An 18,926-nucleotide genomic window follows, 5' to 3' on the forward strand; every position below is an offset into this window, starting at 1 on the left:
GGGGTCCCAAGCTCCAGGCTGCACAAGTTGCTCCCTGGAACACATGGCCCGGGCCCCCAATATGGGCACACAGAAATCCAGTTCACCTCTCAGGACAGTGGTGGTGTGACTGGATATAGACATGCCCGCACCGCCCGCTCAGGGCTCCTGGAGCAGGGTCCCCATCTGCTCTGCACCTCCCCCACCAGACGCCCACTGCCCTGGGACCAAGAGAAGCCTCATCCCCACCCGCCAGGGCAACCCATGGTCCCCGGGCAGCTTCTGGACCACGTCACTCCCTTCCCCAGACTTGACGGCTGTCCCACCCACGGGCTCAGCCCTCTGCATTCATGCCTGTCCATGTATGCATGTGTGTGTGCGGGCGCACCTGTGATAGGTGTTCACGTGTTTTTGGTAGATGCGTATCCATCGATGTGGTGTGTGTTCATCCAGGTGTGTTTATGGTATACGTGCCTGTGGTATGTCCATCCATGTGTGTGTGTGTGTGTGTGGTGTGCGTCCATGGGCACACACACACATCTGCAGACCCGTGCGATCCTTCAGCTTCCTGCTGCTGGCTGGTCTGCGGAGAAGAGCAGGCCCTCTCGGAACGCCTTGCCTACTGGAGCAGCACGGGGTTAGGGCAGCCTCTCTTGGCATAGTCCCAGCAAGCTTGCCTGGACTTGGCCTCCTGCAACTGTGCCCTTTGGCCTGCCTTCTCCTCTTCCCTCTCCCAACCAACCTCGGCTCATGGGCAGCCTGCTGCCTCCCCGTCCCTTACTGTCACAGTCCCCTGCAGCTCTCCCAAGGCACAGGCCCTGTCGCCCTCCAAGGGGAGAAGAGAATCTAGTCAAGGGTCAGAAGGTGGAGGCAGAGAAAGCCAGGGCAGGCCAAGGCTCTCTCTCTCTCTCTCACATGTGCAAGCAGGAGCCCCTGTTCCCCTCTACTCCCACCCCCCAGAATGTGCAGCACCCCTGAGCCCACCACCCTCCACCAGTGGAGACATCCTGGGGCACCACCTCCACTGTAATTGCCCACCTCCACGCACTCTCCCATGGGGTCCAGTTCATGCATAGGATGAATGGCTGGGGTGAAGCCTCATCCTGGACACAGGGGTACTGAGCAGTCACTCCTGCCCTGATTCTCACTCTGTGCCCAACCTGGGAGTCACTCAGCCATGCATTGGGGGCAAGGGGGAGGGGGAGTGTCATGGGAATACACGTGGTTACCAATGCTAGAGGAACGTGGGGTATTGTCAGGGAGGTGGTGGTGGGGCAGGTGTGGCCCAGGGACCCAACATTCATTCAATGGGCCTCGCTGCTCCTCCACAGGGGTGGGTGGGGCCAGAAGTGACCCTGGGGTTGTAGGTGAGTGGGTGGGCCCAGAAGTGACCCTAGGGCTGTAGGTGAGGACGTGCTCCATCCAGGTCACCACACGGAACCAGCCACAGACTGCCCATGCAGGCTCGCCACAGTCTAGCCAGGCCACCACGCAGCACCCTGGGAATGGGCAGCTCCTGGTAAGAGGCAGCCCTTCCAAGGTCACACCTTCCTAGGCTCTTCCTCAAGGTGCTCTGACCCCCGCCCGGCAAAGAGGACAGCTACTGGCTGGAAGGGTGGGGCAGGGGTGCCCGAAGCAGACACCTCCTACGGGGCTTCCTGCTGGGAAAGGGTGGCACAGCACCAAGGCTGGCAACTCTTTGCGGGGCCAGGGAGATGTGTCCTTGTCTTGTTTCCTAAACCGGTCTTTGATGGTGGTACCAAAGGTCTCCCCACTCATAGCAGCAATGACATCCTCAGACCGTTGGTGGGACGAGTCCTATAATGTGTGCAGCCCCCGAGTCCCTGCGTACAGCATTCAGAGCAGCAGGGCGGGGGAGCCTGGGACCCTCCCCCCCAGTGCCAGCACTCTACACCGGGCCCAGCCACCCCGAACCCCAACCCCACCCCATTTGCACCCCGGCTGCCACAGCACCTCTGCACCCCACCTCTCCCGGTGCTTGGAGAAGAGGCCTACTGTGGCCTGCTCCAGAGGCCCTGGGCCCAGGACCAGAGCAGCTGCTGAGCTGTGGCAAGCCCTCAGTCACAGCTTCGGTTCACAGTGCAGATGACCCTCTGTGAGGTGCTGGCAGCTCCTGCCCCGTCTGGGGTACCAGGGCATACACCCAAGGCTAGGAGGGGTGCCGCTGGGGCCAACCAGGCCCTCCGAGGCCCCAGAACACTGGGGATGGCTCTCTGAGGCCGAGGCATGGCTGGGCAGAGCTGCAGCGCTGTCCCTCCATGGCATTACTCGGGGCCGGGCTGTCGGCGCTGCCTCCTCCTCCGCACGGCCTTGCGCAGGGCAGCCAGCAGCGGCTCCTGGTTGTTGCAGATGTTGTAGTGGGCCAGGCCCAGAAGCTTGTCCAAGTCCTCCTGGCTATAGGTCACTTTCGAGTAGTGGTAGGGGGAGTCAGACGGAGACAAGTTCACCCGGCCGGCCTCCTGCTCCTCGGGCGTCCTAGGGACCCCTGTGCAGAGAGAGCACATCATGGGCATGGAGGGGCAGGGTGCTGGGATGGAGGGCGGGTCTGCTGGGTCGGGGAGGCTGGAACACCAGGAAGGGGGTGGCGGAGAGCTGACTCACCAGGGGCCGAGTGGTCCCAAAAGGAGTCGTTGATCAGGGGGAAGTGCAGAATGACCGGGGCCTCAGGCCGGCCGGGGTCAGAGAACTTGTGGCACTCCCGAGGCTGGCGCTCCTCCTTGGGGCTGGGAGAGATGGGCGGGAACGGGATGCCCTGCTCTTGGCACATGCGGCCCACCAGCTGCAGCTGCTGCAGGGGCACAGAGGGCAGGAGAGGGCTAGCCTCAGGCTCCCTTGGTCCTGGACACTGACGTCACACAGGACCAAGCATCAGTCGGAGTGGACAGCCGTGCTGCAGCCCCTCAGAGCTCCACCAAACGGACTGTAGCCATCGCTGAGGCCAGCCATGAGAGGCACACACCTCTCATTAAATTAACACAGAAACTAAACGCTGGGGTGTCGACGGCCTGCAACCAGCCGGGGTGCAGGTGCAGCCAACCAGATTCACCATCACATCCTCTCCCCATTGCGGAGAAAGCCCCCTGAAGGAGCGTGAATGGAACCCCAGTTCTTTTCACAGGGAGCGCTGGTGGTGAAGCAGTTATGTGCTGGGCGAGGTTCTGCAGGGTCAGCACTGGGAAACCACCCGCTGCTCCGTGGAGAGAGGGCCGAGCACCACGTTCCTGAACTTGTGCCTCCACGTTGGTAGCCACAGACTCTCCCTTAACAGCCATGCTGCCTTCAAGTGAGCACATGGCTGGTCTGATCTCCCTACAGAGGCAGACATCCTCTGGCTCTCTCTTCCTGCTGTCGCCCAGCCCCCCTCTCAGCTTTCCCCAATGTAGCTGTTAGATTTCCTCACTTGTGAGCTCAGGACGTTACTGTCGATCCCACCCACCTTGTGGCGTATGTAACTACTGAATATGCATGTCTTAAGGCTACCTGTAACTACCCCAAGACAACACAGATGCTCTCTCTTCCCCCACTTCCACGTGGTCCATCAAGAGGAGCTGAGGTGAGCATGCTATCATAAAACGTGCCTGACTTCTTTATTGTACTCTCGCTCCCCTATCTCTCCTAGCCTCTATGACTTTACTAGACCTTTACTATTTTATCGTCATACAATTGTGCCTACTGACCCATTGGTTGTTAGAGGCTGGTTTCCTGTGACAAACTGCTCCGTGGGCATTTTTACTCCCGTAAGCAGTTCGATCTCGGAAACACACCAAGGGGGACCCGGTGAGTCAGCGTGGACTCCATGGTGGGGATCCTGGTTTGGTTCTTTTGACATGGTGTGGTGGTTAGATATTATGTCCACTTGGACCTGCGTGAAAGTGCAGGGGTGGAGTCCCACCTGTCACTCAGGTGGAAGCCTGGTGATCCCTCCTTGGAAGGAAGGGGAGATGCTATGAGCTTCTTCCTCCTCGCTGGGATTCTGTCTCCAGGGACGGCCCCATGGGGCCACCAGCCTGGAGAGCCGCCGGCTCGGCCATGTTCACGCCAGCCTGGGCATTATCTGCCTGCAGCTACACAGAGGCTGAGGAAGGTTCTGACTAGCATGGTCTTGAATCGCACTGGGCTGGGATGCCTTGCTGATCTAAAATGACTTCTTGATCTAAAGCTCTTTCTTTCTACACAGAGGAGTGTTGCTGCTTTTGTTTCTCTGGACAGCTCAGCCCATAGCATGTGGGTCCCTGTCTCGTAGGATTGGGAGGAAGCCAGCAAGGCACACACTGTGAAGCCGCCCTAGCATCCTCGGGTGCCACTCATCAGCTCCCCCACCTGAAAGGCGGCATTTATGTTGTAGTCCAGCGACAAGATGAGGTCCACGTCCCGGGTGGGCTGCAGGAGGGGCGGGCAGCTGGTGTTGACAAAGTAGCCCACGTCCAGCAGGCACAGGCTGGGCTCCCCAGGGGTCAGCTGGTTAGGGAGTCCATCCAGTTTGGTATCTGGAGAGGTGGGCGGGGTGGGAGGGCAGCCTTGAGCACGGGTGCTGAGGACACCACGCTTGCTCCCCTGGTCAGTGGCAGTCACTGGCTACTCCTGGAAAAAGACTCCGCCCTCAGGCCCCACCCACCTGGCCCCAGCCCTGAAGCAACCTCCAACCCCAGCTGAAGGAGAAGGCAGGAAACTCTACTTCCCACATCCTGTGGGGCCACACTTGGAAGGCCTGGAGCCAAGGGGTGGGGTGAGGGGCCCAGGAGGGGCCTGGAGCCAAGGCCCACAGCTCTGGGAAGACTTCAGGGGGCTGGGCCCCGGTGGGAGAAGCTACCTTTCCAGGAGGAGAAGTGAGGGTGCTGGAAATAGTCTTTGTGGAACTGGAGACCACGCAGAAGGTTGTGGGTGGCCTGGGCAAGCGGGCACCGCGTCAGGAGGCCAGAGAACAACTCCCTGATCCTCCCAGCCAGGCTGGGTGGCTCTTCCATCTTCAGCACAGGGACCTGCTCCTTGTCTGCACAGCCAGGGAGTGGGGCGTGGGTGCTAGCCCAGTCCGAGGGCAGTGACCCTGGAGAGGGAAAGAGCTGAGACCAGTGCCCCCACCACCACACACACACAGAGCTAGGAGTCACATGCCCACCCCCAGCACCAGCCCCGGAGCCTGGGCACCTACCCAAACTGGTCAGGGTCTGAGCCCAGCGATCCCAGAACGGACTGGGCTCCGAGGACCAGTATAAGCTGTCTTGGAGGCTGGCTGCATATAGATTGGTCCAGATACCTGGGAGCGCAGACACAAGGGGACGAGAGCCCCCATCCCTGTCACAGCCTGACCCTTCCCTGCTGCCCGCCTCAGTGATGGGGCTCCCCCAGAAACATCCTCCCCTCCACCATTCTCTCTCCAAGACCCCCTCACCTTCCAGGAAGCAGATGCGGGACTCAGGCATCCTCTTCATCAGCCGCCCCATGAAGAACTCGGAGCCGAAGGGCTCGGAGGGGATGAAGGCGCCTTACTTGGGGAAACCGACCTCATAGGGGGAGAACTCACACCACTCTGCGGTGGGAAGGGACCGCTGTTGGTCACCACCCTCCTGCCCACCCGAACCCATGCAGGGCAGCCACAAAGGACGGGGCGACTCCCCTCCAGTCCAAGTGACTCTGGGGTCATGGATGTCTGGATTCACTAGGGTCCCGGACCAGAGTGTAAGGAGGCGGGCATGAAAAACTGCCTCCCCACACCATCCCAACCACCCCTTCCCCGACCCCTGGCCGCCCGGGGCCTCAAACAGCTGCCTCGACCTGCCTCCAAATTCGTAGGTGGACAGGCCGTGCCCCTTAGTGTTGAGGGCACAGTACATGGGGAGAGGATTCTGGCCGTGTCTCAGGGCCTGTCGTTGCTCCAAGAGGTTGTGGTCATCAGGCTGTAGGGAGATACCTCCGTGTAAACCCATTGCTGCCTGGTCTCTGGAGATCTCCCCTCGCCCTGCTACCCAGCAGGGCTGCCTCCAGGTCAGGCCCATCCCCCATGCCCGTGGGCCGCCCTTCTGTACCCCATCATGTCCCATGGGGTGAAGCAGGCAGGGTGTCCCAGGCGAGCGCGTTCCTCCAGCTCCTGGTAGTACCATAGCAGCTGGCTGGGAGCCAACACACCCAGCTTGTTCTTGGTCACCTGCGACTTCAGCAGTACGATGGCGCCCCCCAGGTCCTTCTGCGACCACTCTGCATCCTTGTAGAGGTTTGCTAAGGTCCTAGGCAAAGCCAGAGGTCGGGGGCAGACAGGTTCCTCTATGAGTCCCCCGAGACCTCACACCCCTTCGGACCTTCTCTCCCAGGGCAGCAGCCCGCAGGTGCCTTCCAGCTCCATGGAGACAGCAGAAGCCCATGGGGCACCTTGGGCATATCGCACCTGCCACCTGCCTCCTCGCAGACCTTCCAATCTAGTCAGGGAGGCCAAGGGGGCACTGGAGAAGCCTTACCACAGGCACGCCTGCCTCTGCCCACTCACCCCCAGATCCCACACTCAGCCTGCTCACCAAGTGGAGCCCGAGGCCCCTGTGATGTAGGATACACAGTCCAAGAGGCCCAGCTCCCTGAGGCCGGTCAGCTGCCCATACAGGGAAGTCATTTCCCGGACCCCTCCACCAGTAGCCATGATTGCCACCACTGGGACCTGGAAGGGCAGAGTACAGCTGGGCTCAAGGGAGGCCCTGCGGGGACTTCCAGTTGGTGGAGGGGAGGTCAGGGAGCGTCGGGCAGTAAAAACCACAGGAGGAGAACACAGCAAGTCAAGTGGCCACTCAGTCCCCTGCCCCTGGCCCCACCACCAAGTTAGCGTAGGTCAGAGTCTGGTGGGGACCCAAGGAGCGGGTCTGAGAGCAGCTGAGGAGAGTCATGTCAGGATAACCTCCTTCAGCAGGGTGGGTCCTTTCGGGTTTTGAAAACTCCAGGGAGAGTACAGGCCACAGGCCTTATCTCCCCATCCCCAGCCTGGGGAGTATGGCGGTCACTTCTTAAAAGACGCAGGCTCACCTCAAACCCCCCCAAATCAGCGTCCCTCTCCCTTTGCAAGGAGCTCATTTCCTTAGGAGCCAGCCCAGCCAGCAGAGAGGCCTGGCCAGATGTCCACCAAGTTGTCTGAGAGGCCCAGTCTTAAAAGCAGCTCCAGGCCAAGGGCCAACGCCCAGAGAAGGGTAGCTACCCCTGGTGGGACCCGTGGTTCTGACACTGCTCGGCCGCATCGGGCCCAAGATAACATCAAGAGAGCTCCAGGAAGTACAAGGGGGGTAGGTGGGCAGACGAGAGGCAAACACAAGTCCGCCTTACAACCAACCCTGGTCGGGCAATGGAAGCGTGGAGGCCCACTCAGCTCAGCCCTCGGCCTGAGACCCCCACATTCCTGCCCAGCCCGACAGACCTCGTCCTCCTGCAGGTCTCCCTCCAGCTGCAGGACCTGCTGCAGGCCCTTGGCCACCACCTGCTTCCTCCTGCTCAGGAAGGCCTGCTCCTCAGCACACAGCTCGAAGCCCAGGCGCACGGCCAGCTCCCCTGGTCTGGGGGTGGGGTGGGGGGATGGACGGACAGTGAGGCAGTGCTCAACCTCGTCAGAAAAGAGGACACTGGGCCCATCTCCCTGCAAGATCCACGTCCATCTCTTCTCTCCCTTCAGCCTGCGTGCTGAAGCTTGGAGAGTGAGGGGGAGATGGTGGGCCCAGAGCCACACCAACACGCCCGGGATGACAGCAAGGCCAGCCGGCAGATGAGGGTGTCCCTGTGGCCAAAGGCTGCCCTGAGTCTCAGCTTCTCCCTCCCCTGCAACGCTGGACCAGGGTTACACTGGGGAGGGGGCACGGGGGCTGAGAAGGAACAAAGGTCTTTAAGTTGGGGCTGCTTATGCTCCTAGACACCGAGGGCCAGCAAAAGTTCTTGAAGGCCCAGCCACGTTGCTTCCACCCAAAAGGTTGCTTCCTTCTGGTCTTTGTGCTCCTCAAACCAGGCGTGTTACTCTCCTCAGCCCCCACCTCTCTCCCACCCGGTGAGGCCACACGCAGACTACAAGGCTGAGGAAGGACCCTCTTTGCTCTGAGCACCTTCCCAAGACTGGGAGCTCCCTGCTGCAGCCACCCACTTCCTTCCGGTCCTCCAGGCCACCCAGCTGCACGTAGCGCCCTCACTCCCCCGGCTTCTCTCCCCCAGCCCAGCCTCTCACCTGTCTTCTTTTCTCAGCTCCACCTTCATCAGAGGCTCCTGAAAACCAGCAACACACCACGCAGAAAGGCTGGCACCTCCACCCCAACTCCGGCCCTGGGATGCCCCAGCCATCTCCACAGGGATGCACCCCCACAGCCCAGCCCAGGGGCTTGGCCCAAAAGAAAAGGGAGAGAAGGGGTCATCCCCCGCCCCCACCCCCGCACTGGCCTGAGGCCCTGTCCCACCCCCACATCAAGGTCTCTTCCTCTGAGTAAAGAGTACCTGGGATGTAGGGAAGAACAGCCTCACGAGCTGGTCTGATGGCAGGGCCCTGAGTGGCACCTTCAGTTGCTCCTGGGGGGCGTTCTGCAAGGGGACCAAAACTGTACACTTACCCGAGTCTCAGAGCAGGGGTACCACCTGGCCCTGTGGACCTGAATTCCAGGGGGTCAGTGGGGGGGGGGGCACCCTACCTGCAGGTAGATACTCAGCTCCTGCTCCCAGCAGGTGGGGAAGTGGAAACGGAAGGAGTTGCTGCCTACGGAGGCCTCCTGAGGTCCTCCGTAGGACCCGGGGACCACAAGCTGAACTTTTCCCTGTGACTCTGGAGACAGGAACCGAGGTAGGGGTGGGAGGGGGTTCCATGCCCGTGAGGTGTCTCCCGCCCCTGTGGCCAGCAGGGGCTGGGAGGAGTTACCCCAGCCCAGCCCCCTCGGAGCAGGGTCATGGGAAAAGACCAAGTCCTGGTAAGCCCGGGCAGTTTCACCCCCAGCCCCTAGCCTTTGGAGGCTAAAGGTGGCTGGCAGCTTCTTCCATGATGGGCAGCTGAGGAAGGGGGAAGACATAGGCTGAGGGCCAGGGCTGTCCTGGTGACCTGGGAGATTCACCCTTCTGGTCCCCGGCCTCCTCCAGCTGCACATGCAAGCGGGAAAGCTCACAGGCCTGTGTTGGGAAGAGAAGATTCATATGCCGCCCCTCCCACGCAAGGATACCTCACCACTACCCTTTCCTCTGCAGCCCGCGGTTCCTGCTCCTCAGTCCCATGTCCTCTGGAAATCATAGCCCCTCCCACTTTGCTCTTTCCTGGTCCAGACAGACTTGCAGCCAGGAGGGCAGGTGAGCAGATGGCCTGAGGGAGGTTGTGTCACTCACCACTACAATCCCAAAACACTACTATGATCCCAAATCACTACTATGATCCTAAATCACTACTATGATCACAAAGCACTACTATGATCCCAAAGCACTACTATGATCCCAAAGCACTACTATGATCCTGAATCACTACCATGATCTCGAATTAGTACCATGATCCTAAGTCACCATTACCATCCCAAATCACCACTATGATCCCGAATCACTACTATGATCCTGAATCAATCACTACAATGATCTGACTCACCACTAGGACACCGTTGCTGGTGAGCTTCTCTGCACAGTCTGTCCTGGGAAAAGCCATGAGCGGGGGTCAGGTTCTTGCCCCCAAGGAAGCCTAGGCAGTCCTTCCAACCACAGAGGGTCCCCGGGGAAGGACACCAGCCCTGAGCGCACGAGGCTCTCTCCTTACAGAAGGGAGAGATTTGACCCAGAGCCCCTCTCCCTACCTCGCAACCCCCAACTCCCCTGACCCCCGCAACCCCCAACTCACACACTCTGCAGGCGGAATTCAACGTTGAACCGCTCCCCACCCTGAAGAAGCAAGTTATAAAGGTAAGACGTGTGCATGTATGTGGGCATGCATGTGAGTGGTTGTGTGCACATGTGAGTGCGTGTGCATGTGGATCCACATGGCTGTGCATGTATGAGTGTGACAGTGGTTGAGTGCGTGTGCTTGCGTGTGAGTGTACCTGTGTATGTGTGTGAGGATGCGTGTGGGTGTGAATGTGAGTGTGAGTGTGTGTGTCACTGTGGGTATGTGCAGATTCCAACCCAGATGCAAGCTAGGGGTGCCAATGCGGAGAGGGCTGCTGTCCATAACGTGGCCCCGAGGAGGGGGCCGCTCCTCGGGAAGCAGGTCCTGGTTGACAAGGGCCTCGGGCACCAGGGAAACCTGACCTCATGGTCTGTAAACAAGTTCTTTGAAGAGGGGCATTTAAGCAGCATCCCGTTGGTGGTACCGAGGGTGGCCGCCCATGTGGAGTCTTGCCTGCGGGCTCAGCAAGAAGCTCTGGCGCCGGAACTCCCCAGGCAGCAGAGTGCCCACGTCAAACAGCACGGGGTCGTCGCTGGTCAGCAGGTCCTGGTCAAAGACTTTCAGCTCCACCATGTTCTGGAAGGGGAGCAGCGGGACAGGGCCATAGGGTGGGGGGTGGGGTGGGGGTGGCGCTGGGGGTACGCATGGCTGGGCTGAGGCTGGCCCACCTTGATCTGGCTGTGCACCCCGAAGCGGAAGCTCTGGTTCCAGACAGGGTTTCTGCAGTTGTTGACCGTGCGCGTCTGGAGCCGGTGGTTGCAGGCCGTGGGCAGCCACAGGGTCACATAGAAGTCAGGGTGGGTCACTGGGAAGAGAAGAAATGAGGGCCAATTCTCCCCCAACCCAGCCACACAGAGTCCACCACCAGAGGGATCCCTGGGGACATACCGAGCCCCACCCTCCATCACCAGCCCTTGCCTGTCCCTCTTTGCAGCCCCTCCTCCCAGGACCTTGCAGGCCCAGCCCTCCTGCCACCTCCCACCGTCCCTGCTCTGCTCCAACTGCAACCTCAGTTCCCTTCTCCTCTCTCGGTCAACTCACCCAGGTCCCTGGCAGGCAGGCTGTGGGCCTGCAGCACATGAATGGTGAGCAGGCAGGTCCCGGGCAACTCGGCATGCAGAGCAGCGGGGAGGGGACAAGTTTGCTGTGGGGTGACATGACCAAAGGCCGCAGGCGATGGAAGGGAGGTTGGGGCACCTGTGAGGGCTCACCCTGCACCAACAGGGCCAAGGCCACCCAGAACCCTGAGTCTAGAAGAGACAGAGCACGTCCATAGGAACTTACACAATGCCCATGACAGGTCTGTCCCAAGGGCTATCCATACATTAACTCAGCCGACTACTACGCTGCCTCACGAGGAGGCGGAGGCACGGAGAGGTGACCCAGCAACTGGCCGGAGACCCAGAGGCAGGATCGCTGTGCTCTCCGCTTCCCTCTCCTGGAACCAGCAGGCTCCCATCTTGCCACCTGTCTGCCCCAGCCCATGCCCTCGCTTACAAAGCTCTGGGTGAGCACACAGAAGGGCATGGAGGGAGCGGCCTGCTAGGACTAAGCTCCTGCTTGCTCACTGGCTCCTCCCTGTGCATCCCACCCCTGGTCAGGGGGCAGTTCTGGAAGCCACCTCTGTGCTGGGGCAGGTGGGAGGTTACCAGGCCAGGCAGCCCATGGGCGCCAAGCTCTGTGCCCTCCAGGTTCTCCGAGGGTAGAGAAACAAGGGACCCCAGGACTCCATCCCAAACCACCCCGGGCTCTGGGCTGAAGCCCTGCCAGGTGTGCTGGGGCCAGGGAGCGTGTGTCAGCACACCCTTTCACTGGCCTACCAGATGCCGTTGGAAGTCCCAGCTGCATGCGCCCAGGGGTTCCTGGCAGAGGAAGAACCCGGGAAAGTCACCCATCTCATCAGTCTCAGGCCCCGACAGCCCAGGCAACTGACTCAGAGGGAGCAGGGGAGCAGCCAGGAGCCTCTCCCTGCCTAGAAGCTCTGTGGATCCCCAGCCCAACCATGCCCCTACCCAAAGCTGGCAAACACGCCCCCTACACCTGAAGACCACCGCAGCCACAGCCCTCCAGAGAAAGCATTAGCCAGGACTCAGGTGGGGAGCAAGGGTCAGAGTGGGCTTCAGCGCCACACCAGTCTTACCAGAGCCATGAGGCTGGGGGTCCCAGGCGGGGCTAGCAAAGGCACCAGTAGCCACTGGGCCGAGGACTGTTGGGTTTTAAGCCAAGATCCAAGTGTGTCCCAACTGGCCTCCCTAGCCCCTCCCACCTGCATCTTCTGCTCCACCCAAGCCCCACACCCTGCCCAAGAAATGAGGCACCTCAGCCTATACTGGGGCTACTGACACCCTCCCATGGGCTCAAGGTCCCCCACCCCTGCCGGGTTCTTGGAAAACCCACTTCCCCCAGCAGACACCACCTGGGCCTACCCAGCTGGGTCCTGCTTCCAGGACAGCTCACCAACCACCCGTGTGAGCAGGACAGGAAGGGGTGGCTTGGAGGGGCCACAGGTCTGGGCAGCAGCCAGAGGTAGGGCAAGGGCAGAGTCCCCACCAACAAGGCTTGTAGCAACATCCAGGTACCAGTAGGACAGGAATGTCCAGTCTCCACTGAAGCAGACCCGGAGGAGGGGTGTATCCGGAGCCTATCATCACAGCAGGGGAGTGGCTGTTACTAAAAACAGCTCTTCAAAGCCAGGGCTTGGGCTACCTGGGTCCCCAGAGATGGCCAGGACTGGAGCTCCAGGTGGGTACCCAGGGGAAGGGGGCTCATCTCCCCTTTTGTGGGGGCAGCATGAGAAAGCCAGTTCCTTCTGCAGAGGAGCAGCCCAGGGGTGGGGGGTGGGGGCAGTTTCTGTCCCCTGGTCCCTGTGCTGGTTAGGAGACACAGGCTCGTCCCCAGGCCACCAACCCCATCGCGAAGCAAACCAGAGTCCCAGTCAATGAGCCCTGGCAGAGAGTTACAACAGGGTTGGCCTGCCGGCCAGACCGGAGTACAAGCTGTGGTCCCTGGACAGACAGGGAGCTAGCTCCTCTCTCTGACGTTTCCATCTGAACCCTCCCCGCCCTCCCGGAGACACAGACAGCCACAAGGAGCAGGTGCCACATGGAGCCTCCCCGGCTTTATTGAGCATGTCCTTCGAGCGAGCGAGCGGGCCCTTACAGAAACCCTCTCCAGGCCCCAGGGCAGCCAGAAAGGTAGGGACCATCATTATCTCCACTTCACAGCTTTACAGAGGAGGGAGGACGCAGCAGCTGGCCTACACCCACGGGGCTGCCTCACCTGCGTGGCAGCTTTCTGGGAACCCTGACCTAGACACCTGCCTGGCACTTCCTGGTCCTCCTCCTATCACCCACGATAGTCTCCAGGGTTGGTCCCAACCCAAACGGGGTTCTGGGTCAGGCAGACTGCAGGGTGTCTCTGTGGGGGCCCGTCTGGGGAGGAGCCAAAGTGCCCCCTGAGCTGGGGGGGGGGGCACGTTCCCTGGGGGCTCCACTAGTCCAGGCCTGAGGCCTTGGTGAGGGTGTCGAGCAGTTGGAAGTAACTATACTTGAGGTCATACTCCATGTCGTACCAGAAGTTCACTGTGGGGAGAGCAAGCACATGAGTGGGTGGCCCCGCTCTGACCCAGAGCCTCCACAGCCCGCCCGCTGGCCGAGGCCGGCAGCTCCTCACCAGCAATGCAGCCCTGGGACTGCTGCACGTGGTGGAACCACAAGGCCGGCAGGTAGAGCATCTCGTCGGCCTGCACGGTGCAGCAGAGGGCCTGGGCCCCACGGTACTGTGGGTACCGGGACAAATCTGGTGCCAGGGAATCCAGTGGAAGCCAGGGCACCTGGGGACAGAGCAGGACCGGGGAACTTGGCCTATGGCCTTACCAACGGTAAGGGCCAAAGGTCCCCCTCCACTCCGCCCTGGGAAGCCAGCCCCAGAAGGCGGGACCTTACGGAGGAAGGGGCCACCTTCCCAGGACCTTTGGGGCCCGCTTGCTCCTCGGAGTCCAGAGGGTCCCCTCCCTGCCTGAGATGGATGAGCCCGCCCCTCCCTGAGGCCCAGGGCCAAGATGGACACCTTCTCCATGGCCTCTTCATCCACCACCTCAATGGTGCCCACCTCAGTGAGTCGGTAAGTTGCTGGGGTGTACAGCTCTGATGCCAGAGAAAAAGGGGGAGTTCAGCAAAGAGTGCTCCCAGCCCCTCACACCTCCTCCTAGCCTCTCCTGTTGGCTGCTTGGCCCCAGGGACACGGGCAGGGAAGCCTCGCTCCCCTTCCTCTGGTTTGGGGCCCATGCGTAAGGCAGGCCCCAGCCCTACCATAGGGGATGAAGGGTCGGTCGCTGGGCGGGTGTAACAGGAAATGTTTCTCTTCAGAGAGGACACAGTAGAGGTTTTTGTAGTGGTCCTTGTGCACTGCCAACACAAAGAAGGTCCTGGGCAGAGGTGGCGGAGCAGGGCACATGAGAGGCAGAACCTGCCCACCCAGAGCCTTGCGCCTCAAGACAGCCAGGGGTGTAAAAACGAGAAAGTCCTGCGAATAAAGATTTCAACCTTCCATCCAAAGTGTCCCCTGATGTCTCCTTTACGCCCAGTACTAGTTCAACTTAGCCAGTAAAGGATCTCCATCCCTCTGCCATGAGCATGGTGTTCTTTTAAACTCCATCCGGGCTCAGACTGAAAACAGCGTCTTCAAAGAACAGCCAGGATCCTGGAGGACAATGAATTTATAGGGGGGGAGGGGGAATCCCATTATTTTCTACACAGTTTCTGAAGCCCCCTCGTTTCCCTCAGGGAGAAGAACTCGGGAAGGGAGGGTGAGAACGTTTGAACCAACTAGAGGGACTGAATCAATGTCACTGAGCTGTCAGCGTAGAAGCTTGGTGTGTGCTTCTGCTCTGTGTATTCTCAACGACATAGTCAAACCAGACTCCAGGAGATGCCCAGGGGGGCTGGGGTGGAGGGCATTCCAGATCCCAGCCACCAGGGACTTGGCACTCACCAGGACCCCCATGCGGGTCATTGATCCAAAGAGGTAAATATCCACGCATAGGGTTCTCCCAAGTTCACCTCCGGGGCCAACATGCCCTCTGAGAGATGTCTAGTGTGCCCCCACACCAAAGTCATCCCACCCACCACGCTGCCACGCCGCTCCTCCTCCGTTCGCAGAATTGTAGACCGACCCTCCAGGCCAGCCTCCCACCCTTGGCCCCATCCTGGCTCCTCCCTGTCCCTGCATCCCAGAGACACCTACAGGACGTCACTGCAGCCACCTCCCCCAGCCAGAAGTTCACCGTGTCTGGCATCTTCCCTGCAGGACAGAGGAGGAGAGTTAGGAGCGGTTGTCCCCTACAGGTTGGGTCTGGGATAACACCCAAGGGGATGTGGGTGGGGGTGCTGCGTGCGAGTGAGGGGCATCCCAGGGAAAGGTGGCGAAGAGGCCATGGTTTGGAGGGCTTGGGGAGTAGCCCCAGCCCCCCACAGGCAAAAGTTAGAGCACTAGTCCTTTGCAGTCAGTCAACAGTCAAGGCTTCCAGGGCAGCAGGGCCTGACCCTGGCCATGGGGTGGCGGGTGTGGGCCAAGACAATCAATGTCACTGAACTGTCAGCGTAGAAGCTTGGTGTGTGCTTCTGCTGTGTAGTCTCAACGGCTGCCCTCTGCCCCAGTCGCCCCCTCTCACCCAGAGCCTCGGAGGCCCAGGGCACGTGGGGCTCCAAGTCGGGCAGCAGCTGGAGCAGCTCGGTAAGCAGGTTAGAGCACTGCTTCCGCATGTAGAGCATGCCAGGGTGCCAGGCCCTGCCCTCCAGGACGTCCAACACACCGCACAGGGGCAGCAGGCGCTCGGCTGGCATCACGAAGCGGTCTCCGCACACGGAATCAGCATAGCCATCTGGGGTCACCGCTACGCTCACCTCCGTGGCGCCCACCGTGGCCCTAGGGGAAGGGGCTCTCAGAGCATGCCCACATGCCACAAGGCAGCTCGCCCATCACCGTAGCCCAGCCCAGGGCTGCACCCACCTCAGATAGGGGAGCGACCACTTCTGCAGGGCATTGCGCACGATGCAGGGCCTGCTGGGGCAGACCCAGTCCCGGTAGAAGTGCAGTGGCGTCGGGGCCTCATCCAGGTAGGGCACGGTTGGAGGCACGCCAAGCTCTGAAGTGGGTTGGGAGGTAGATGTTGACATAAACAGCACCCAGCCACTTATGGATGAGATGCCCTCTCTGGGAAGGCCACAGGGTATCACTGGGCAGTGCTCTCTGGGGAGGGACCAAGAGAATCTGGACCACCAGAAATAGAAGGGGATTTTCAAGGAGGAGGCTGCCGCACGCCTACTCCAGGAGGGGCCACACGGCCCAAGAGCAGGAGAGCAACATACTCTGGTGTCAACTTGTGGAGGGGTGGAGTCTAAGCTGTCATTCAGGTTGCAGCTTGATGACCTCATTTGGAGGTGCCCACGGAAATCAATAGCTCCCTTCCTGTGAGACATTCCTGCTGACAAGACACACAGAGCTACACTAGAGCCCTGGAGCCGCAGGGGCCACTTGGAGACCCCTGCTAGCGCTGGTATGCCTCCACCGCCACTGGGTCCACAAGGCTTTCCACCCACTGGCCTGTGATCTTCCTGCATCAGCATCATTGCTTGTGTTTCGTGAGTAGGAAGAGGGATTTATAGACTGGTATCGGGCATATGGGCTAATATCAGACTTAAGGACTTGATCTGGACTGGGCTGGGATGTTTTCTTAATGTACAATTTTTCTTTGATATAAAGTTCTCTTTTAAAACACATATAAGTGTCTATGAATTTGTTTCTCTGGTCAACTGGGGCTAACACAGCAGGACTCCTGCTTGGCCCAAACCCCAGTCCTCCCTGGGGCCAGACCCTTGGTTAGCTTCCCTAGCTGCGGTGGCGGACCTCTAGCGAAGTATAGAAAAGCAGCCTCAGGCGCCACCCAGGGAGCTCCCCGTGGCTGGGGGCAGCAAGATGAAGGAAGAATGCCTTCCAACTGCGAATATTCACTGAATATTTTGGAATGTGCTCAGCACTTGGCTTGGCCAGTGTGAATGGGTCCTTTCAAGATGCTGACAACCTCATCAGGGAGACATGCCTATCACCTGAATGCCCTGGGTCTTCCATGATGGTACCGTGCTGTGTGCTGCCTGGGTGGCTTTCTCTAGCTGCCCTTCATCGCACTCTTCATAAACATCACTGACTCCCTGTTGTGCTCCTGGCTGGCTCCTCGTCTCACCGAGTCTACCTACAAACACTCCCAACCTCCCTCGCCCTCACCTTCTCCCTCTCCCATGCCACCTCCTTTGGGGCCCCTCTACTCACAAGTCACCCCAAGAGCCTTCCTTCCCCCAGCTGGCTATCCTTCTTCTTTAGGAACTTGTGAACCACACCACCCACCGCCCACCCCCGTCCACCCCCTCCCAGCCCCAGCCCACAACCATTTCTAGTAAACAAACAACAGTTGCCCTTGAGTCGACTCTGGTTCCTGGTGACCCAGGATGTCAGAGTGGACCTTTGCTCCACAGTTTGTGGCCCTGACTTTTCTGAAAAGGATCGCATTTCATTGGGGGTCCTTTAGGAGTAGGCAAAGTGCCCCGACCTTCCCATTAGTAAGACAAATGCTTAACCATGGACACCACCCCGGGGCTCTGAAAAACCCCTCGTTCCCTTCCTGCATGCTTGTCCACTTGAGCACCTGCACCGTCAAGCACACTATCTACGGGCCCTGGTGGTGGCACGGTGCTTAAGCACGTGGCTGCTAACCAGGAGGGGGGTGATCTCAGTCCACCAGGTGCCCCTCGGGAGAGAGACGTGGTGGCCGATCTGTTTCCTCAGACACAATACGGGGCAGTTCTACGACTCCAGTGACAGGTTTGCAAACAGGTTAATATACTATCTACTCAATTGATTTCCACTGGATAGCTGTCTCTGTCCCTCGGCTAGAATGTGATCTCCATGAGGGTGGGGGTGTGGGTTACGCCTTCCCAGGATAGAGCACAGTGCCTAGCACGCCCAAGATCCCCAGTACACACTGGCTTAATGACTGGATGAAAGGCTTACAATATATCCTGCCACAGTGAACTAACTGGTTCCCCTGGCTTAACTCCCCTCCTTCCAAAAGCATTTATCACCGCAGCTCCAGACATCTTCTTGAAAGGCAGCCTCATGTTGTCACTCTGAGCAAACCTCCTTTGATGACTTACCACTTGGAGAATAAAATCTGCCTGGCCTTGGTAATGGGACCCAACCCATTTTTCTCCTCTGATTAGCGTCTGCCTGGAGCCGGCCCTTTACCACACACCCTCCCTGCTCCCTGGCCCTGCAGCTCCCTCCATTCTTTCCCTTGGATAGAGCGGAAGGTCCCCCCTGTGCTTCAAGGCCACTGCCCTCCCCCTGAACCACAAGGTCGCGCGCCTCCGGTGAAGTCATCCGATTAGTCTCACGGTCAGTGGGAAAGTGGGGATGTCTTTAGCTAGATCAGAAATTGGAGCTGAATAGGAAGGTCCCAGGGGACCTGGGAAGGTGGAAAGGGAAGAGCTCATTGGTACTTGAAAGTCACTGACCAAGAGGCAAGAAGGATCCTGCCTAGTAGATACAGGAACCCGGAGGGGTGACACGTGGCCAAGCTGTGCCAGCCCACTGTAACAGGCACCCCGGAAGGTAACTCAGGCTCAGTAAACCCCTGAGATTCTCAAAGAAATTCTTAACAGAGGTGGTAACTGCTATTTTTAGCCCTTTTATGTTTTCTACTCTTCTTCCATTTTTATTTTCTTGCATTTGAATAGATTTCCTTTGGGGTATGGTCACTCTTCTATCCCAGGGCTTTAAAACGAGAGAATTTCAAAGGAGATCTAGACAATTCCTTTGACCCCATAATTCCTCTGCTAGGAATTTAACCAACCAAAATACACATGGGCAAAACGCTTCCCTCTCCCGAGCGCACCAACCTCCCTCCCACTCAGGGTGTTTGCCTTCCGTGAAATGCCCCTGCATGTGTCTGCACACTCCCTCCCTCCCCGCCCTTGAGTCTGTGCCCAAGTGCCACCTCCTCATTGAGGCCCGCTCTACT

General features: G+C 59.5%; 1 pseudogene; it reads right to left on the minus strand.

The window, feature by feature from the left end:
• Positions 1-2,264: 2,264 nt before the first annotated feature.
• Positions 2,265-18,926, minus strand: part of LOC142452540 (cytosolic phospholipase A2 beta-like) — a 32,470-nt pseudogene continuing 15,808 nt past the window's right edge.

Source organism: Tenrec ecaudatus, chromosome 7 (assembly GCF_050624435.1).
Source record: "Tenrec ecaudatus isolate mTenEca1 chromosome 7, mTenEca1.hap1, whole genome shotgun sequence".
Classification (NCBI taxonomy): domain Eukaryota; kingdom Metazoa; phylum Chordata; class Mammalia; order Afrosoricida; family Tenrecidae; genus Tenrec; species Tenrec ecaudatus.